Raw genomic sequence first — 20,444 nt, 5'->3', positions numbered from 1 at the left:
ATCACCTGACTTTAACCACAACTATAGACTTAAAAGAGTATTTTTAAAACATATCCATGCCATTTTAGACTATGTTGTTGCATATTTAAAAAGCCACTCTTTCTGTCCAATTGTTCCAAAACTTCTCAAAAGTACAGTTGATAATACATAATGTCTCTGTGCCATGAAACTGGGCTTTAGAGAGTTGATTCTGTTCTAAAAGCAATTTACCGTTAAACATCAGCAAACACATTTCATTTAGTTAGGGGGCTTGTTTGGGATGATCCTTTTCAGGCATCGAAGGGTTAAATTATATATCTTTCCCAGTTGTCACCATAATTCTAACAATTATTATGAGCTTAAAAATATCGATCCTGCCAGGCAGTGGTGGTTCATGCCTTTAATCCCAGCACCTGGGAGGCAGAGGCAGGCAGATTTCTGAGTTCGAGGCCAGCCTGGTCTACAGAGTGAGTTCCAGGACAGTCAGGGCTACACAGAGAAACCCTGTCTCAAAAAAAACAACAAACAAACAAATATCAATCCCTTCTTTGTCCTCAGTTCTGCCCCCATATGTGCACCATTACTACTCTGCATTTCTGTGTTACAACGACACAGAGGATTTCCACGATCTACTTTATCCAAAGAACATGGTGCACACTAGACTGATCTCTTTATTGGCCAAAGTTTAGTTGTTTCCAAATAAGACATTTTCAGCCAGATGTCGTCTGTGCAGTGCTCGAGTTCTGGGAATCGGCATTTAATCTCTGGTTAGCCGAAGTTTAGTCAGCAACATTGACGCCTCTGCATCTCAACACTGGGATTTCTCTGTGGGACACAATTCCCTTCAATCAACTTAATATCCCATCCTGGTCTCTAAGGGACAATAATTGAGTTTAGGCTAGTTTTAAATAGCAATAAGGACAGGGGACCCAGATGGGTGTTTCATTGATTAACACTCACCCTGGCCCAAGGCCCTGATGTCACGCATTAGATTAGGACATTATGAAGAGAGTGGCAGAGTTTTGGGACTTTATTCCTCTCAATAACATTCTTTCACATATTAAGTTTATCCCCCCTAGGTAGCTACTTTATCATGCAGAAGGCCTTAATCCACTGATGGGACTCTCTGCTCTCACTTTGATGCTGTCTCTGTTTACAAGAGTAATGCAGGCTGTGTAAGACAAAGTGCTCAGGACACGCACAACTGAATAGGCTTTCAGATGGACAGTGATCCGCCTGAAAGCCTGGAGTGTGTGAGCACACACACACACACACATACACACATACCCTCACACAATCGCACACAGACACAAATCCACAGACACACATGCACACACAGACGCCAGCAAAACGAGCCTGCTTTGAAATGAAGTTATGAGTCCCGAGTCCTGAAGAAGCAGACATTAGGATTTCATCAAGAAGGCCCAGAGTTACTGATCTCCTTGTTTGGCACTTTATCTTTTCTTGACCTTTGACCTCCCTTTCAGGCGCTCTTCAAGGCGCGGTGCACGTAAGCCCTTCTGCTGTTCTTTCAGAAGCAGGGTTGCTGCCATCCCCGCGGGTGAGTTCAAACAGCTGCTGGAACCAGTGACAAGGTTGGGCACAGATTTGGTATCCTGGCTGGGAAAGAGATTACGGGTCAGTCCCCAGTGCCGGCAGACAATAGATTCAAGCAGTTCAGGATTTTTTGGATATCCGAAAAAGATTTCATGAAATTTGTAAAGATCTAACAGTGTCTTGCAGATTTCATGTGGTCTAAACAGCTTATTCTGCGCAGAACCCTCAGCAGCAGCGAGTGAAAGGCCTTTGCACAGCTCAGCAGTCTTTCTATGGTGGGCTCCTCTGGAACAGTTTAATTCCGCCATGCTGGTGAAATGAAGCAGGTGACCACTTATATTTAGATGCATATCTTTCAAGGGCATCCTGACTTTACCTTGAAGACTCGAGTTCACACCAGGAGGCACAGGTGACCAGGAGTGCTTTTCAACCTCCAGAACCTGGCAACTCATAGGAATGTACAGTTGAATACTATAAAAAAAAAACTACACCATACTATAAACACATACTATAAGATGCACACGATAATGGTATTTTGGCAAGTTAAAAGGTTTATGCTGTAGACAGCCTGATATGTATAGATATGTGATGATAACATTTTCCCACAGAAAGAAAACTATACAATATGTCTATACATATTGTATGTATGTCTAGAAAACTATACAATATGTCCTTCACTGTCTAAGAGCAACTCTTCTTTGGGATTTATCTAGACTTGAAAGTATTAAAAAATAATATTCTTGTTTCCTACTGCACTTGCAAAGAAAGATATGATTGCAGGTCAAATTTGTAATCTTCTGAAATTCTAAACACCTGCCAAATCTTCAGATCAAAGGCCAAGAACCAGGCATGGTCCTTACACACTATCTTGGGTATTTTCCTTCTTCACCAACTTTTCTTTCAAGATCTTTGAACCTAAGTTTGCAGGGAAAGCATATAGTGATTTCTGTGTGTTGTACACAGTAAGAACTCAGAGGCATTCTCATGTCTAAAGATACACTCATTCTAAAATGCAGAGTATTTGCCATACCCAGTGTGTGTCCAGCCCCAGAGACCTTTGGACTTGGTTAGGATCAGAGCCAGTAGCCTTGACTCTGAGCCACCGCTCAGCAAGAGGCCTGGGGGTTTACAGGATCAGAGCTGCTTACCTGCTGATCCAGGTGAGGCCCCGATCCCCCCCCCACCCCCCTGCAGTGTTGCTTACTTAGGGAGAGTGGCATTGCTTAGCTCTCTGGAGGCAGTGGCATGATTTGGGAGGCATACAATAGTGGTTTATGCTTCTCTTTCCAGAATTAACCAGACTCCTGCCAACTCATTGGAATTAATTCACAAAATGTTATTGAAATCACAGCACTGTGGTACAATACATGATTCTGACCACTATTACATCAGTCTATCCTGGCCTTCCTACCAAGATACCCCTCTGTCCAGCCAGGACACAGGTCATACAGAAGAGTTACAAAAGTAGAACAGACTTCATGACTCCCAGTGTTTCATTACTGAAGGTCTTTTTGTTGTTTGTTGTTGTTGTAGATTAAAAGCCGGGGCTAGAGCCAAAATGAACTGTGTAAGTACAGCCAAACTTCTCCAGAGAACAAGCAGGAAAGGTGGGGATGGGTCCCGACCTGTGCGGTCCACCTGAAGGCAAGTGGGTTTTCATGCACAGCCTTTTCTCTTAGGTGTTGGGGCATACCTAATGATTCACACTAACCACTGTGGCAATTAAAAAGCATTAGGGTGGCTGCCTCTCCCTGACTTTTGCACATGGCTTCCATTGTTATAATGATTGCTTCTGTGATAGTCATATGGATTTTACCTGTGCCCACAGAAGCAGGAGACGTCTATTAGCGAATTACATTCAGCCCCAGTGTTTTCCGTCTTCAACGGTTCGTTACCACTTCTGGGAACGTGGATGTAGCACAGCCATGATCCAACTCTTAAATAATATGGGGTGGTTGCTGAAGTTTGATTTTTTTAAAAATTCCTTTCGTGCATTCAAATGACCACCTGTGCGAGTGTTTTTATGCCTGTGATGTGTTGGGAAATGAGGCTGTTGGTTTGAATTACTAGTTTAAAGTGTTTTTGTTTGTTTGTATTTTGGTAAGGTAATAATTTGCTTATCTCGCCCTGGTGGATTTGGTCCCTCGAATTTTCTGACAGTCAAAGTTTAGCTCAAGTTTTACTCCCTCTGCCATTAACAGATGGCATGCAGATCTAAGCATAAGCTGGGGCTCTCAGGCTACAGGCAAAGGGTGAGGGCTGCTCCCCTGTGGACACCCTCAAAAGGGCCTAAGCTGGAGCAGCACCAATGAAAAGGTCTAAGGCTGGTGTTAATTACACAGAAACCACACAGAAAGTGCTGGCTGTTACTGAGTTGAGAGGTTGGGCATCTCTTCTTCCCCAGATAAAAGGTTTGCTGTGAGAACACTTTGCGGGGGACAATGCAGTGCGGATTAGCATAATCTCTGCCGTGTCCTCAGAAAGCCATCGGGAGCTGCTTGCCACTCCTCTCATCCCTTCCCTCTAATGTCTGGATTTAAGGAATGGTATTGTGAAGAGTCAGCTTTGTCCCGGGAGCCTGACAGTTGTATTTTCCCGCCTTCATGTGATCATCCCTGTTGCTGGGCTCCTGCTCTCTGGGTAGGCAGACAATGGAAGGAAAAACGAAGTGTCAGGTCACTGACAAAACCTCTCTGGGCTACTTTATTCTTCATCCAGACTCTGGAGTCATTCATTCATTCATTCATTCATTCGTAAAGGCATCTTCTCATCTATACTCCCTGTTTGAATACAGGAAAGTCCCTTTAATATTATCCTGAGGAAAATGCAGAGCAAGGGACACTGATCTTTGGAGATTTTGGGTGACTTTAAATTTTAAAAAATGCAAATAACATTCAAATTGAGCTGTCTCTTCCACACTTTAATTAGATATTGAAGTATTGTTCTTATATTTTATATCAGAACGTGGACTGCTGCTAATGTGGCTATTCAGACGTCTATACTTAAAGCCTTTGGTGTTGAGGTTTTTTTTTTTTTTCCATGAAAAGAATTTAGCCACTTGCACAATGCAGCTTAATGCGGTCCTCTTGGGGGCTGGTCCCGTGGCTAATGCGCGGGTTTGTTGGCCACTTTGATCCTGGATGCCCTGTTTTAAGTCTTGCTAGGACTGGTTAAGCTTGTGCTGTTACCCCGGGGATAACTTGAGGTTCTGAAAGTCATGAGGCACGGTCCCCAAGATCAAAATATAAAAATAGGTCCGGGGTCAGGGAACTCAACAGGGCCCCGGAAGCTCATCACTTCTACAGCTGGAGATGCTCTCTTATGTATTTAGAATTCGCCATTAGGATTCTAAGAAGTAGTGCAGTATGGGATTGCTGCAGGGCAGGCTCTTTGAATCTTATTCCTGATTTCTTTTTAAAAAACCAGCTACAACAACCCAACTTCTGGCTGCTGACAGGAGACAAGGCAAGTACAAGAAGCGCATTAAGAAGCAGCTATGTCTGTCAGTGGCCAGAGAAGGGCTGGGGTGGCTGAGCTTGGACTTTGGGTAAAATCTCCAGTTTCCTTATTATACTTGATGAATTTTGGGGAAAGTCAATGGTGGTTTCTAAAGGCCTAGAGAAACTGCTAGTGTGGATGGAGATCTTGACCTCCAACATCAAGTTTGCTGATCTTCCCAAGGTTCCACCCTGGCCACCTGGGGCCGGATCTGGTTCTGCATCTTGACACAGTGCCTGTACCCAGGTCACACTCTCCCCTGTCATATTTCCTTAAACTTTGTCTTTCTGGCATGATTCGCTTAAATGCACCTGGTTCTCTTTCACAAGTAGCTCATTCTATGTCAGTCTATAATCTGAACAAAGTTTAAGCATCAGGGGCAGCCTGGACTAGCTGGACTTCCATGCATGCAAGATATGCATGGGTTTACATGTGCAAGACAGTAAAACATAAATGTCAAGGTGTTCCCAAAGTATATCCTAGATGATTTAAGAGATGTTTACATTGAAGTTATATTGTGCTTTTTCTGTTCACTTGGAAGTCATACTGTGATGTGACATGATTCATTGGAACCAAAGGTCAAGCCAAGTCTCTCTCATGGCATTTAGTGTGGTGTGTAGACAGAGGGGAAGGGGTACTTCATGTGGAACCTGACCCATTCAACCAGTTCTGGACCTACTCCGTCAGCTTGGTGGCTGACCTTTGATGTTGTCCTGCCATCTGTATGGTGGACTTGGCTGTAACTCCATAGTTCTGTAGGAGGGTTAAGTAAGCCTTTCCTCTTGACTGCTAGATTTAGATATGAAAAGTTAATGGTAAGGTGGCACTGTGTTCCTTCTGGAAATACGCCAGTGAACATTTACTCATTCAGGAAATACCCATGGAACACTGATTACAGACGGGACCATCGGGACCCAGGACAGGCGTTTCAAAAATCTGCAAGACACAGTTCTAGTCCTCGAGGAGAGTCCTAGCAGGATGGACCCATCAGAAACCACAAGACTGATGCACTCAGGAACTGATGAAGTGCTTGCTTAGCACCCACAAGCCCCTAGGTTCAGTCCCCAGCCATGGACCCTCCAGGTGTGGTATCACATACCTGTAATCACTCAAGAAGAGGAGAAAGGGGGAGGCTGGTGAGCATTCTTGGCTACATAGAAAGTTTGAGGCTAGCCTGGCATACACAATACCTTGTCTCAGAAACAAAACAGAACAAAACAAAACAAACAACAACAAAACCCAAACAGACTAAGGAACTCTAGCTTCCCCAGTAAGTACTGTTTGAGGACCTACTATGTATGCTGCACTCCACTGAGTGTTTTGATAGTGTTGGTGGCTCACTGAGCATAGCATAGCAGTACGTTTGGGAAGACAAGGCAGATACAATGAGCTCTTCTATGTAGTAACATAAGACAATAAAACACAAATGCCCATTGCCTAGGGTGAATGGTGTTAGCCATGATTTTTAATGATGAGTTGGGTGGTCTAAGTCTAAACATTCTTTGAACCTTAAAAACCTATCATTCCATCTTCCTATGATACCTAGCTTTATCTAATATGCATTGTTGTGATAAATATTATTATTATGCGACTAATGTTGGTTCTTATTAATCTCATCAGGAAGTAGAAGGCCAAATATTTGCTTGTAGGTTAGTAGCTGACTAAATAGCATGCAAGTAAGAGTGTTAGATCTTTCAGTTGTGTATCTCAGATCACACCGGCTTACCACTGCTTCTCTCCACACAGCCAGTGGCTTTGAATCAACAAGCATATGTGTTTTGAATGAACATATCTGGTGCATCTTTTTCTTCCCAGCCTGGTCAAATGCCTCACCCATATCAGCTTAAACATCTTTTGGAATCCGATGTCCTCCTTGGTGAAACATTTGTCTTGGATTGGGGAAGGGCTTACAGTCCTCTTGCCCCATCTTGGTCCCCATAGATAGTTCAAGGTATGTGTCTACAGAGCATCCTGAAGTTTATTCTCTGTTCCATTCTCAAGTTCTTTTGGGTTAATGTTTCTGACTTCAACTCCAAGAGTCCAGTTTTCTAGCCTCATCTGTAAAAATTCTTAAAAAAAAAAAAATCCTTTGCTATAGTTAACCCAGTGTCTCCGCAGCAGGGTAGTGTCTTGTGCTTTCTGCAGTTGGGAGGGATTTATTATTTATTTATTTATTTATTTATTTATTTATTTAAATGAAGTTTGTCCTTATTTCCATTTGTATGTGGGTCCTGAGGATGAAGCTTAGGTTGCTTGCTAGGCTTTCTCAGGAAGTGAAAGTACAGTATATACTTGCTGGTCTAATAAATAGTGTTTTAAATAATAAAATAAACAAATTCTTCCAGAGCATCTATGGAAGTATCAAACTAATGGTAGATGTTTCTGTAGCCCAAAGATTTTTTTTTATGTATTAGTCTGGAGCCTTTCTTGTTTGAAACAGAGCACTAGCAGTCTCGCTAATATTGTAACTTCTCCCTCAATACCCCATGGACCAGCGGAAACAAGAAGCTGCTGGGTTATACAATGTATCGATGGCACAGATTCCTCTAGCATTGTGTTGGAATGCTTTGCTGTGACTGTTTGTTATTCTTTCTTTTACCCCTTCAGTATGCTTGCCATGACCAAGCTAAGATAGCAGCAGTCATGAGAGTGGGCTAAGAATGTGTCCTGCCTCAGGCTCTGCCTGCTTTGGTGTGACTGATCACCGCTCTAGTGTTGGTCTTGTAACGGAATTGTCCCTCCATCATGATCTGCTACTTCAGATCTGGTTTGTGTTAAATGTGATAATTTTGGTTTCTGAGCTGGAATGGAGCTGGGTGAGCCGACTCCTGAAAGTGGAATGGCGTCCTAAGTGATCATAGAGAGTCTGGTTTCTGAGAAAGATCCTGGGAAACATTGAAACACCTACTACAATATTTCCAGGGTGACCCAGCAGGATGGGTAACATTCAGAAAAGAGATTCAAATGTGGAGCTGGCCTAGCTGTGAGAAAGGAGTGGGTTAGGAGCTAAAGACACCTGTGATATGAAAGTGTATGGCCTCTTTCAGACTCTGGATTTCTTTTTGTTTGTTTGTTTGTTTGTTTGTTGTTTTCAAGACATGGTTTCTCTGTGTAGCCCTGGCTGTCCTGGAACTTGATCTGTAGACCAGGCTGGCCTTCAACTCACAGATATCCCACTGCCTCTGCCTCCAATGTGCAGGAATTAAAGGTTCAGGCAGCAGGGGAAGAGATAGACTGATCCAGATATGGAGATGGTCCAGCAATTATTTTCTCTCAAAAACATAAGAACTATGGAGGTTCCCTGGGGTTGCTCCCAACTTTCACTGCTTCATAATTGGAGATCACAAAATTAAATCAACTACTTTCTCTGCCCTAGATTACTCATGGTGGAATGGTAGGGGTCATTTGAATTTGGTTTACTGAGTAGGTGTCTCTGCTGGTATGTGGTATACAGCACTGGGGTGTCTCTATTCTGAAATTTAGGCAGAGTGGCATCAAGGAAAGCAGTATGTCTGGGGCCTGTGGAGTCACGGCTCTGTGAAATCAAGGCATGCCCTGCCTGCAGTGATGGATCATTGTGGAGATGAAATGGTCACTGTATTAGGAAGTACCAAAACGCCATATAATTATAACATTTATATTTGGGAGGCTGATGGACATGATACAAAATAAGTACTTTTTTCACAACCTGGGTCATTAAGTATTTAATCTGGTTGGGGGCTGTTATCGGTACAGCAGGAGCTCAGGGAGAAGCTGGTGTGGATTACTGTGGCCATAGGAATGTTTGCTTTATTCCTGTTGCTATGTGCAGTTCGTCTCCCGTCTTCCTGAACGTCTTCATACCCTTGAACAAAGCGGCCCTAGTTAGTTCTGGCTGTCTTTGTTCCCTGGCAGTAGTTTAAGCTTCCATTAGGCTGGTACTCATTGAAAGCCGACATACCCATTTCTTTTACGTATTTGTACAGACATAGAAGTGTGTGTATTTGGGTTGTGTTTCGGCAGGGTTTGAAGTCATGTTCAAAGATTTAAAAAAAAAAAAACCTGAATGACTGAGGACACGGAGTAGAATTCTAACCTTCAGTTTGTGTGTGAAATCAAAAACATGCAAAGTTTATGGGAGCTGAGCTCCATCTGATCATTCCCACATAAAAGTCTGAAAGGAAGGCCCAGAAAGCCGAGTCTTGTCAGTTTGAATGTTAGTTAAATAAGTACATAAGATAAATGGTTCACAGAAGGTTACCGCTGAATTCCCAATCAGTGTGCACACATGACTATGCCCCACCATCTCCTGGCAGCTGGAGCCTGTTGGATTTCTTACTTATCCTGCTTATGAGGCAAGGTGTTTTTTGTTTCTGTGCGTGCATGTGCATGTATGTGTGCATGTGTGTGTGCACATGTGTGTGTGTACACGCTTGTGCACTCATGTACATGTCTGTGGGTATATGTGTGAACACGTGTATAGAGGCCAAAAGTTGATGTTGACATCTTTTTCTACCTTCTGTATTAAGGCATGGTCTCTCACTTGACCTCAGAGATTTCCCATTTGGCCAGCTTAGCTACCCATTTCCCTCTAGGAATCTCCTCTCTGCCTCCCAAGTACTGGGACTACAAGAAGGCTGCTATGCCCCACCCAGCACCTACATGAGTTCTGGGGATCTAAATTCCAGTCCTCTTGCTTGCTTGGCAAATGTTTTACATGCTGAATCATCTCCCTGCTTTAATGTTACTTTTCATGGGGCAGCTTTATTATGTCCACACTGCTTTGCCTCTGAAATAATAGGCCCACTAGCTTAAACTCCCTTTGTTCCCCACTGAGCATTGCTTAAGGAGGAGTGAGCAGCCTGACACTATTGTCAGCCCTGCTTGGTCCCCTTCGCTGCTCTTCCCCAGTAACTTTTCCTCCTTGAAGGCTGGACATCAGTGGACTTCTTATTTTTTATCTTATGAGAGAAAAGAAGTTGTAAAGCCTAAAATGGGGGTTCTTAGCATTGAATAACAAGCTGGACATTGGGGTGTTATGGATGGTGGAGTGTTCAGAATGACCCCAGATAGTTCTTGCCACATAAGAATGCTCGTTACAATAAAAACAGTGCCCTTTAGCTCATTGATTTTTTTGGACAGTGGTTCATCTGCTGACAGGTATAAAGTTGGGCAATGTATGTGGTAGGTGAAAGCAGGGGCTTTCGAGTCAGACTATCCTGAATTCGAATCTTGTCTCCATCGCTTGCTTTCTCCACTGCTCCCTGAGCCAGTCGTTTGCTTTCGAGGAGAAAGCAGCCTAAGACCTACCATTCACGGTCACTCACTCACTGACTGGCATCAACATTCCCTCCGCAGGTAAGTGGACACTCCCAGCCTGTTGGATTTCTCACCCTCATTTGATCTCCTTGTATTGGCTCAGCCTAGGAACTCCATTCCCCGAGGAAGCATCCATGCTCATTTTGAGGGCAGGAACTCTGCCTCAGCCTTGTTCAGTTCGACCCCCATCCCCACCTCTGCCTGTTAACTCTGATCACCGCCTGTGTCTCATTTGGCACAGTGCCGATCACCCCTTTTCTTGGCTGAGAGCATTCCACTCACGGACATACTACACTGGTTTATCTGTTCCCCACCAATGGCATTTTGAGTGCTCTCACCCCAGGCTTTCCACATTGTAAGTAATGGGGCTGTGGATGCTCATATAAGGACCTCTGTGCATCCAATCATTCCAGTTTCTCCTTGGTAGGTACCTCTCTAAGAGTTGATGGACTCTGGAAGGTTTGAGGACTCTGGAAGGTTTCTGTTTAACTTGAAGACAAGTGACAAGTGTTTCCCAGAATGGCCATAACAATCTACATGGGGTCTGGTATCTTAACACCTTGGTTAATGGTTAGCACTTCACCACTATTTTCTCTCCTCTCCTCTCCTCTCCTCTCCTCTCCTCTCCTCTCCTCTCCTCTCCTCTCCTCTCCTCTCCTCTCCTCTCCTCTCCTCTCCTCTCCTCTCCTCTCCTCTCCTCTCCTCTCCTCTCCTCTCCTCTCCTCTCCTCTCCTCTCCTCTCCTCTCCTCTCCTCTCCTCTTCTCTCCTCTCCTCTCCTCTCCTCTCCTTCCCTCCCCTGCCCTCCCCTCCTCTCCCTTCCCTTCTCATAACCTCCTCTCTCCTCTCTCTCCCCTCCCCCTCTTCCCCTCCCTCCCACCAAAATTTCTGTGTGGCCCTGACTGTCCTGGAACTCACTCTGTAGACCAGGCTGGCCTCAGACTCACGGAGATCCTCCTGCCTCTGCTTCCCCAGTGCTGGGACTAAAGGTGTGACCACAGCCCTTTGTGACAGCAGCTCTTTTAATGAATGTGTAGTGACAGCCTAGGGGTAGCACAGGTCTTAGACTGAGCATGTGCACCCATTTTAGTTTGTCTTTGATGACTAATGGTGCAGTGCTTTAGGGTCCTTTTATGTGCATGTTGCACTCATGTATCTGCTTCAGTGAATTGCTCATTCGACTCCTTTATCCACTAAACCTTTTTGTCTTATTATTGACTCATTAAAGTTCTTCCTATATTCTGTGCGAAAGTCTTTTGTGGTCAGTCTGTGGTTTGACTTCTCATTTTATTAATAGCATTTGGGAGAACAAAAGATTTCTTTTTTTTTCCCCCTGAATGGATTTTGCTTTTGATGTTATATTTATGAAAGCATTGTCTGCTGCATGGCTTGCAAAGACTTATGCCTCTCTGTTCCTTATGAAGTTTTAATTTCAAATCTAATACTTAGATCTGCAATCCATTTTAAGTTAGGCTTGTGCATGTGGGGGTGTGGGAGATGACAATCTAGGGGTCCTATTGCTGTCCCCCTCCCAAAGGTCGGAGGCAGAGCTGCAGAGATGGTGCAGGCATTAAGAGCACTGAACACTCTTCCAGAGGACCTGGGGTTAGTTCTCAGGATCCACGTTGCCATTCACAAACATCAGTCATGCTCCCAGGGGATCCAATGCCCTCTTCTGGCCTCCATGGGCAGCAGACAAGGATGTGGTGCACAGACACATATGCAGGGAAAACATCACAGGAAAATAAATGAATATAATTATAAACAACCTACGTTTTGCTTTTTATCATATGCTTGCTAATTATTCCAGCAGTATTGGTTGAGAACATGCCATTGACTTACCAAATGACCTCGTGGCTCGTGGATTGGAAGTCTATTTCTAGACTCTAGTCTTCATTAGAGTTTGTGTGTCTGTCCTTACCAGCCGTGGGACTGTGGCTTCACAGTGTTAGGAGTCAGGTGACTTGTTTTGCAGGACTCTGGCCTTGATTCTTTGTGTTTCTATCTACATAAGATAAAAAATTTTTGTAAAGGTCTTAATGGAGTTTTGATTAAGTTTATGTTGACATATTACTTTAGAAAGAAGAATTGTTATCTTAGAAATGTCAAACCTTCCAATGCATAGAAAAATGGTTCTAAATATTAATAATACATTCTAAATATTTTCTGAATTATAGTAAAATTTCTTTTAGAAATGTTTATAGGCTTTTGAAGTTCCCCTCTGTTTTGTTTTTCATATTCCTCAATGGATTTTTTCCCTTTATTCCTTTCCTCTTCCACTTCTCCCTCCCCTCTTCCCCCTCCTCCTTCTCACTTCTCTTTCTTCTCCTCCTCCTCTTCCTCCCTCCTTTCTTCCTCCTCTTTCTCCCCTCCTCCTCCCCTCCTCTTTTCTCTTCTCATTCCTCCCCCTTATGCTTCTCCCCTCTTCTTCCCCTTTCTCTTTCTTCCCTCCTCCTCCCCTCCCTCCTCCCCCTCTTCCCTCTCCTCAGTCCTCCCCTTATTCTTCTTTCCTCTCTTTGTTCTCCTCCTCTTCCTCCCCTCCTTCTCCCCTCTTCCTCCCTTCCTTCCTCCTTCCCCCTCCTCCTTCTTCCTTCCTCATTCTCCACTCCCCATTCTTCCTTTCCCCCCTCTTCTCTCTCCCCCTCCCCTCCTTTTGCTCCTCCTTCCTCCTCTTTCTCATCCCTTCCTTCTTCCTTCTCCTCCTTCTTCCCCCTTCCCACCCCCCTTCTCTAAGTCTGCAGTGCTGAGGTTGTAGGCCTACTTGGCCACGATCACCTTGAAATTGCCTTCTTAAGTTTTTTTTTAATTAATTGCGATTAATTCGTTTTCTTGGTATATTATTCATGTGTCCTGTGGTCTTGTAAGTCTTATTTGTTAGTTTCAGCGGAGTTTTAAAAGATTTCTAGAAGATTTTATAAATTTTAACATGGAACCATCATCCAAACAGGAGAGCTAATTTTTTCATTTCACTAAGATATTCGATCGATTTCTTTTTCTTGCTTGGTTGTACCCTCTACAACATCCAGTGTGGTGTATGTCAGAAGTAATACAAATAGCCACCATCGCCTGCTTCTTGATCTTAGCAGCCAGCCTTTGCTTACTGAAGCAATCTTTCCTTCCATCCTTTCTAATTTGTCAAAGGGTTTTTGTTGTTTGTTTTTAGTTGTGAATAAATACTGAGTTTTGTGAAATGCATTTTTGGTGTCAGTCCAAGCAAAGGTATATCAGTTGTCCTTTATTAATGAGTGCATCCTGCGAGTTGATCTTTGGCCTGTTGGGCATTCTGTAGGTAACTTCTCCACAATTATGTTAGATCCCTTTGTGTATCTCTGGATTCTCATTGTCTTTTCCTGTGAAGTCTTTCTGGTTTATCAGGGAAATGCTAGCTTAATGAGACTGGAAAACTCACTCCCCTATTTTCTGAAAGCCTTTAACTGATAGCTGATGGACATTTTATGCAGGAAGGTTTTAATATTTACTCATATTTTCTTTTATATATGTAAGATCATCAGGAAACAGTTGTTATGGTGGAGATAGTTTTAGGAATTTGTAGTTTTTTCCTGAAATTTACCTCTCTCATCTATTCCTTGGAATAACTGAATTCCAAATTCATTTCTATTTTTGCCATACTTGTCATTTTTGTCCTGGTTTTGTTAACATTTGTCTTTAGCATTATTTTCATGGATAATCTAGCCACAGGAAACTTTGTTAGTTTTCTTGATTTTTTTCCAATAAACAAATCCTGGTTTCATTAATTATCTCTTCTCCTTGCTGTTTGATTTAATTTTCTGGGTGGTTTCACTTCCTGTTTGGCAATACCCTCTTTCAATCTTAGCATCTACATTCAGGATCTCTGTGAGGTGTGTTGGAAATGAATCTCTCAATGTGTGTTCACCTGGGGATATATTTAACATGCCATTATTTTGAAGGACAGTTTTATAGAATATAGAATGCTGGGTTGAGTTCTTTTTCTCTTTTGTGGAATTGGAATACGTCATTCAAATGCTTCCTGGTCTACACTGTTTTATTAATGAGCAGAGCGTTACCCTGGCGCTCTGTATACAAGGCTTCCCTGAGTATTTCCAGGCTTTCTCCTTGTCTGTGACCATCCACAGCCCGATTATGTAGTCTCTAGGTCTGCGTCTCTTCCAGGTTTCCTTTTAGAAACTTGCTGAGATTCTTGAGTATGTTAATGTTTTCCTCTGATTTGGGAATTTTCATTGATGATGACTTCAGGTACATCTCCAGAGTCCATTACATATCCATCAGCAAGGCCAACACCGTGATACAGATCTGTGGATGTCTGTTTATTTTCCCTGAGTTGTCTCTGTAGGACTAAGTTCTCTGGATTAGATAACTCCTTTTTTACTCTCTTTGAATTTCCTTTTCCTCTCAGACCTGCTGCTGAGCTCACTCTCGCACAGCTCTTTCCTTCAGTTCTCTTTTCTAAACTTGAGAATTTTATGTGATCCATATTATATATATATATGAACATATATAAAATAAATGCTATATACAAACATATGAAATATATGCTATATATAACATATAAAATATGTTATATATGCCAATATGTTATACATTTACATGTTATATATGATATCTATTTACACATTATATAATTCATATATATGCACATATATATGTATATATGCTTCTATTGTGATCTCTCTTTGGTTGTCATTATAATGCTTCATTAGATTATTTGGGTATAGTTTACCTTGGTTCTTTGATATATTTATTACTTATGTTTTAAAGTCTTTATTAATAACTATATTTTCTATTTGCTATTTACTAATTAATAATTAACTTTTGCTACTTGCTCTTCTGTTCTAAAAATAGAGGGCTAGCATTACCATTTTTCAAGTTTCTTCTTATTTAGGCATTTAATATTTTAATTCCATCCATGTTCACTGAACAGAGTACCCCCCCCAGCACCCTCTCCCCCCGTGTTGGGAAACTAGTCAATCCAGGGCCTTGCACACAGCAGGGAAGTGTTCTACCACTGAGCTCAATTCCCTGCCCAACAGACCATCCTCACATTCAGCTCCATATGACCTTTACCTCGGTCTTTAAATGTCTGCTTCACTGATGGAATCTCTGTGTAGCTGTGGCCTGGACCAGTGAGGACTCTTTATGTTGCAAGGGATATACAACTCAACTTTCCCCATCTTAATTCTGTTTAATTGGGTTAATTCCCATTTCTGACCCAATCCGTGTTGTTAGGGAACTGGGAAATGGCCAGTGTAGCAGGTGGGAGCCCAAATTCACTGGCCTATGGCTAAGGGAAGAAATGGATTCCACAATCTGTCACTTGGGTATATTTGGTCCGAGAAGAAACCAGGATACCTTCTTCTATCTTCGCCTTCCTCTTGTCCCTCCTACCCCACCAAAATTAGAGGTTCACTTTGTCAGTCTTATATCTTCTTGCTTATAGTCTTCAAGTTAATTCTTCTTGACACCATAAGACTGAATCATGGTTTCCTTAGCACTTACAACTTTCAAAATACAGAATACATTTGTGGTTTTGTCAAGCCTTTTTGTCTCTTCTTTTTTTCCTCTCATGGACTAAGTTTATCATCCTGTTCTTGAGGATTACAGTTTACTTTATCCATTTTTACAGACACTGGCTATACCTGTGGACAGGACAGTCTGTGAGCATAGACCTCTACAAAGCTGCAGTGGGTAATGAAGGCAGGGAGTTGGCTTTTGTTCTGAGGCAGAGACACTGGCTAATCAGCAGAAACAGCTATCTGCTGTATCAATGGCTCCTAATGGTACAGAAAGAGGACACAGGATTCGAACAGACAGATGCCAGTTAAGCTCAGAAATTAGCTGCAGGACCTTGCCATTTACTATAGACTATTCAATCAGTAAGTGTTTATTAAGGATTTAATAATAGCTACTGTTGATTGAATTCTTACTTTGTGCCCTGTACTCTTTATTTAATCCCCTCAATAACTTTATTACCTCCATTATACACTGAGAAAATGAAAGCTTGGAGATCTAAGAGGAACAAGGTTCCACATTTTACAGCTTGTGACCTAGATCAAGCACATGCTAATTTCAGCACTCATGGCCCATAGTCACTGCAGTATGTCATCCACCAGGCTTTAGCTGTGGTGATGACCATAGATATGGGTCATCACCTGGACACAGTAAGATAGTTTGATATACATGTAAAAATACATAATGACTTGGTAAGGATAACTGTGATATCTATGTAATTTCTTTGTGTGTGGAACATTCAAATCCATGCCAATTTAGTGTAGACATAACCAGTTAGTGTGAGCCACAGTTGACTACTGTGCTAGAGAATTTGAGGACCTTTTCCTTTCACCAAACTACATCCTTGCAACTACTAGGCACCTTTCTGCTTCTCCTGGGCTGGGGTAACCATGGTTTCTCTTTCTTCTTCCTTGAGATCAACTTATCCATTGGTGAGTGAATGCATGCCTGCTGTTCTTAGAGACAGCCCAGTGGTGTTGCTAGGCTAGAGACAGCTGTTTCATGATGAGGCAACTCCACCCACTCTTTCTCATCTAAAACATCCATCGAAACTTTCTAGTGTTAGGGTGGATGTGGTGAAGTGAACCTGTAATCCCAGCACTTGGAGAGCAAGGCAGGAGAATCAAGAGTTCAAGGCCAACCCAAGGTACAAGAGAAGCCGTACAAACGCAGTGATTCAGTGATTTGTGATTCAGTTTGGTGGGTTTATCATGAAGCAAGGCGAAGTTTGTCGGGTGCTTTTGCTTGTGGAAGCAGGGGCTTGGTTCATCCTTTGAGTAAAAGTATTGTCAAGAGAAGACCTTTTCAAAATTCAGGTTAAAAAAGACAGTGATACGGACCAGTAATTAATTGAAAGTACTTGGTCATGCTTGAGAAGATTGGTGTTGGTGGGAGGTAGGTACATTTCCGATACTCTATTTATAATTTGAGCGCCAGTTAAACACAATCTTCTATATTTTAAACTGCAATGCCTTTGATATAAGAGTTATAAGCACACCTTTCACTGGTGTAATTTTGATTTATGGCAAAATATGTTTTGTAAAACCTTTTCAGATTGTTATATTAACAAAAATCCTGTTACTATTTTTCTACTATAACCTTAGGATAACTTAAAGCAGAGAAGGAAGCAGTCATTCTTTGAAAGGATCCTTGTCAATAGACTTTGCCATGAGGACCGGAGTTTAGCCAGAATTGCGAGGAGAAGGGGAGGACCAGAATTTAACACATTTAGCTACACCGAGCTCCGTGGGAAGACTCTTTCTTGTGTTGCTTCTGCCATACCTATAGTTCCTAGGGTACTGCCTGACCTATCACTGATTGCGTGGTTTATAGCAAACAGTAAACCCAGACATGAGCCCGTGCAAACACAGAACAAAGAATGGCGACAGGAGATCGTGGCCAGAGGTAAGGACCAAAGGGGTTTGAGCGCAGGTGCGTCTTTGCCTCTCACAAACGTGTTGATATGACTACACTGGATATTCCAGTGCGACCTATCTGCTTGCTCCCCACATAGTTTCATGGGGAGGAGACATTAGTTTTTCCTAGTAACATGGCAGCCGTACTCAGTGGGGCTCATTGTAGTTCACGTATCTCACTTTCACTCTGTCGACCCTTTGAGTAGAAAAGCATTATTGCTGCCATTCTTCCCCCACCCACATAGGGACACACTGAGCTGAAAACCATGAAGGAAACCTAAGTGTCGTCCTGGGATTTGAAATTGTCCTTTCTTCCATAGAGTCTGCAAGTACTCAAAATGTCCTAGGGGTGGCTGTGCTTTCTAAGCACCCACCCTCTGAGTGTCCTGAGGAGAATGAGTGGTCTTGGAGAAGTATGCAAGGACAGAAGGTCCTGTCGGATGTAATGTGTTGGGCAGTGTAATCCCAGTTGAGGGAGGGAGTGGGAGGATGTGCTTTTAGACTGGAGTGTTGACAAAGGCTTCTGCTGATGCCACAGGTTGGGGAGGAAGAGGGGAGAGGAGGAAGGGGGAGGGAGAGGAAGAGAAGGGAGAGGAGGAGGGGGCAGAGGGAGGAGGAGGAAGGATGAAGAGAGGAAGGAGATTTGGTATGGGCTCTGGTTGATCTCAGTCCTGTGGTTCTAGCCTATGTTTTTTGCTTGTTTGTTTTGTTTTGTTTGTTTGTTTGTTTTTTCCTATTCTTCTGTCTGCTTGGAAATCTCTTGTATCTCAGCTACTGCTCACTTGTCACAGGCACCACCTATTCTGGGAAAAATACCAAAGTTGTGTGTAGGGCAGTTATATCAAGTGAGGTGGAACCATGGCCTGGTTATTGTTTTCATGTGGAAATTAAACAAGTCAAAAGGAGATGTGACTGGGTGTCAAGTTGACAGGGTTGAACTGGTGACGGCTAGTAATGATTTTCAACTTGACTGATGTGCAATTAACTAAAAGTCAAGTTTCCAGTTACTCCAGAGATGTATTCATTTGGCGAGGGAAGAGTTAGTCTGAAGGCAGACAGCACCACTCCCTGGTTAGGGGCTCTGGACTGTGAGAATAAGATAAAGCTGAGTGCTAAGCATGGCCGTTTTCCTTTCTCTCTGCTGACTATGGTTGGGATGTGATGGGATGTTAAAGTCTTCTTGCTCTGACTTCCCTGCCTAACAGACTGGAACCTGGAGCTGTGAGCAGAATGATCCATTTGCTCCTGTGTTGCTTTTTGTCAAGTTTATTATTATTATTTTTTTAATCACAGCAATAGAAACAAAACTGCAATTAAGATTTTTATTTTCCAAATTTGATTCCAAGAAGTGTGTATGATTTAATTACTTGACTCCTTTCATGGTGTTTAAAAGTTAATTTCATACTTAAATAATTGTTTATGCAATATCCCCAAACTACCGTATTTCAATATCTGGGTTACATTTTCTCTGAGGCTGCCGAATGCTTAACTATTTGACCATTTGACCAGCTTGTGTCTACTCACACCCCATGGAAGCAAGAGTTGCTGTCAGTTTGTTCTAGAGTGTGAGTATGCTGAGGCCAGGGATCCTGCGATTTATAACTATATAGTGTTTGCAGCACAGTGAGGGATTCATTAAAAAAATTTTAATAAACACTTCAAAATGACTGACTTGCCTGTTTAATTATATGAATGTCTTATCAGGATACAATAAGAGTAAAGCATGCATATAAGCATAATTTAAGTCCAGATATCACACCTTGTGAAGATAAATGGTCATCTCGATTACTAACTTCTCAGGTATCTTAGGATAACTGCGATATCCAAAGTTGCAACCTGTCACAGGCAATGTAAATATAACAAAGCAAAGAACACCCCTTTCCTAAAACCGTGTGGCTTTTTGTCAGAGCCAAGCCACATCCTCAGGCAGAGCTGCTCCACGGCAGGCAGAATCTCTAGAGATTCTGCGTGTTGACAGATCTCTAGAGAGAAAGCCTGGAGTGGGATGGCTTTTTAGCAATGAATTTTGCAAGCTTTACTCTAAGAAGTGCTTATAATTTAATTACTTGACTCCTTTCTCAATGTTAAAAAGTTAATTTCATATTTGAATTGGCACGATAAATTCATTTTGAAAAAAAAGGCAGGAGTTTATGATAGTCCTAAACTAAGCTTAGCTTTGAAAGTGACTGTAGAAGGCTCTTACAGATGAGGAACTATATGAACATGGTTGGACGGCAGGGAGTTCAAGTGTTATCCTCAGAGAAACAGAATCACTATGGTGAGAACTGAAAGATGGGGCGGTCCTACTGGGTGTAACCTGTGTGGGTAGAGTGGACCTAGCATAAAAAAATACATGTGTGCATGTGATCTTGCATGACTCACAGCCCATGGGCAACCACCATGCTAACTACTAGGTATTTTTAAGGGAAGCATCACTGGAGAGCCTCACAGACAAGGATATTCAACTCATTAACTGGGCTTCAAGTTAATGGACATTTACCTGATGGACACTGTGGTATGGGTTTTTTCAATTATATTAATTAATAATCTCAGACACATGACCTCTTTCTAGGAACCAAAAGTGCTTGTGTTAGGACAACTAGGGGCAGCAAACACAACTATCCTTGATTTTTGGGCATGTTCCCGAAGTAGTCACAAAAACCAACCAGGGCAAACTGATTTCCTGAAAG

General features: G+C 42.5%; 1 long non-coding RNA gene across 1 annotated transcript in view; it reads left to right on the top strand.

Annotated features, from left to right (window-relative positions):
- Positions 1–2,628: 2,628 nt before the first annotated feature.
- The window catches only part of LOC110294817 (uncharacterized), a 48,397-nt gene continuing 30,581 nt past the window's right edge, over positions 2,629–20,444 (top strand). The window contains exons 1-2 of the long non-coding RNA XR_002377981.3: positions 2,629–2,696; positions 3,070–3,103. This is a non-coding gene — a long non-coding RNA (uncharacterized LOC110294817). The remainder of the gene's footprint in view (positions 2,697–3,069; positions 3,104–20,444) is intronic.

This window comes from Mus caroli, unplaced genomic scaffold (assembly GCF_978045245.1).
Source record: "Mus caroli unplaced genomic scaffold, Mus_caroli_1 scaffold_4, whole genome shotgun sequence".
In the NCBI taxonomy this organism is placed as follows: Eukaryota; Metazoa; Chordata; class Mammalia; order Rodentia; family Muridae; genus Mus; species Mus caroli.
This window is presented reverse-complemented; position numbering and strand designations above follow the sequence as displayed.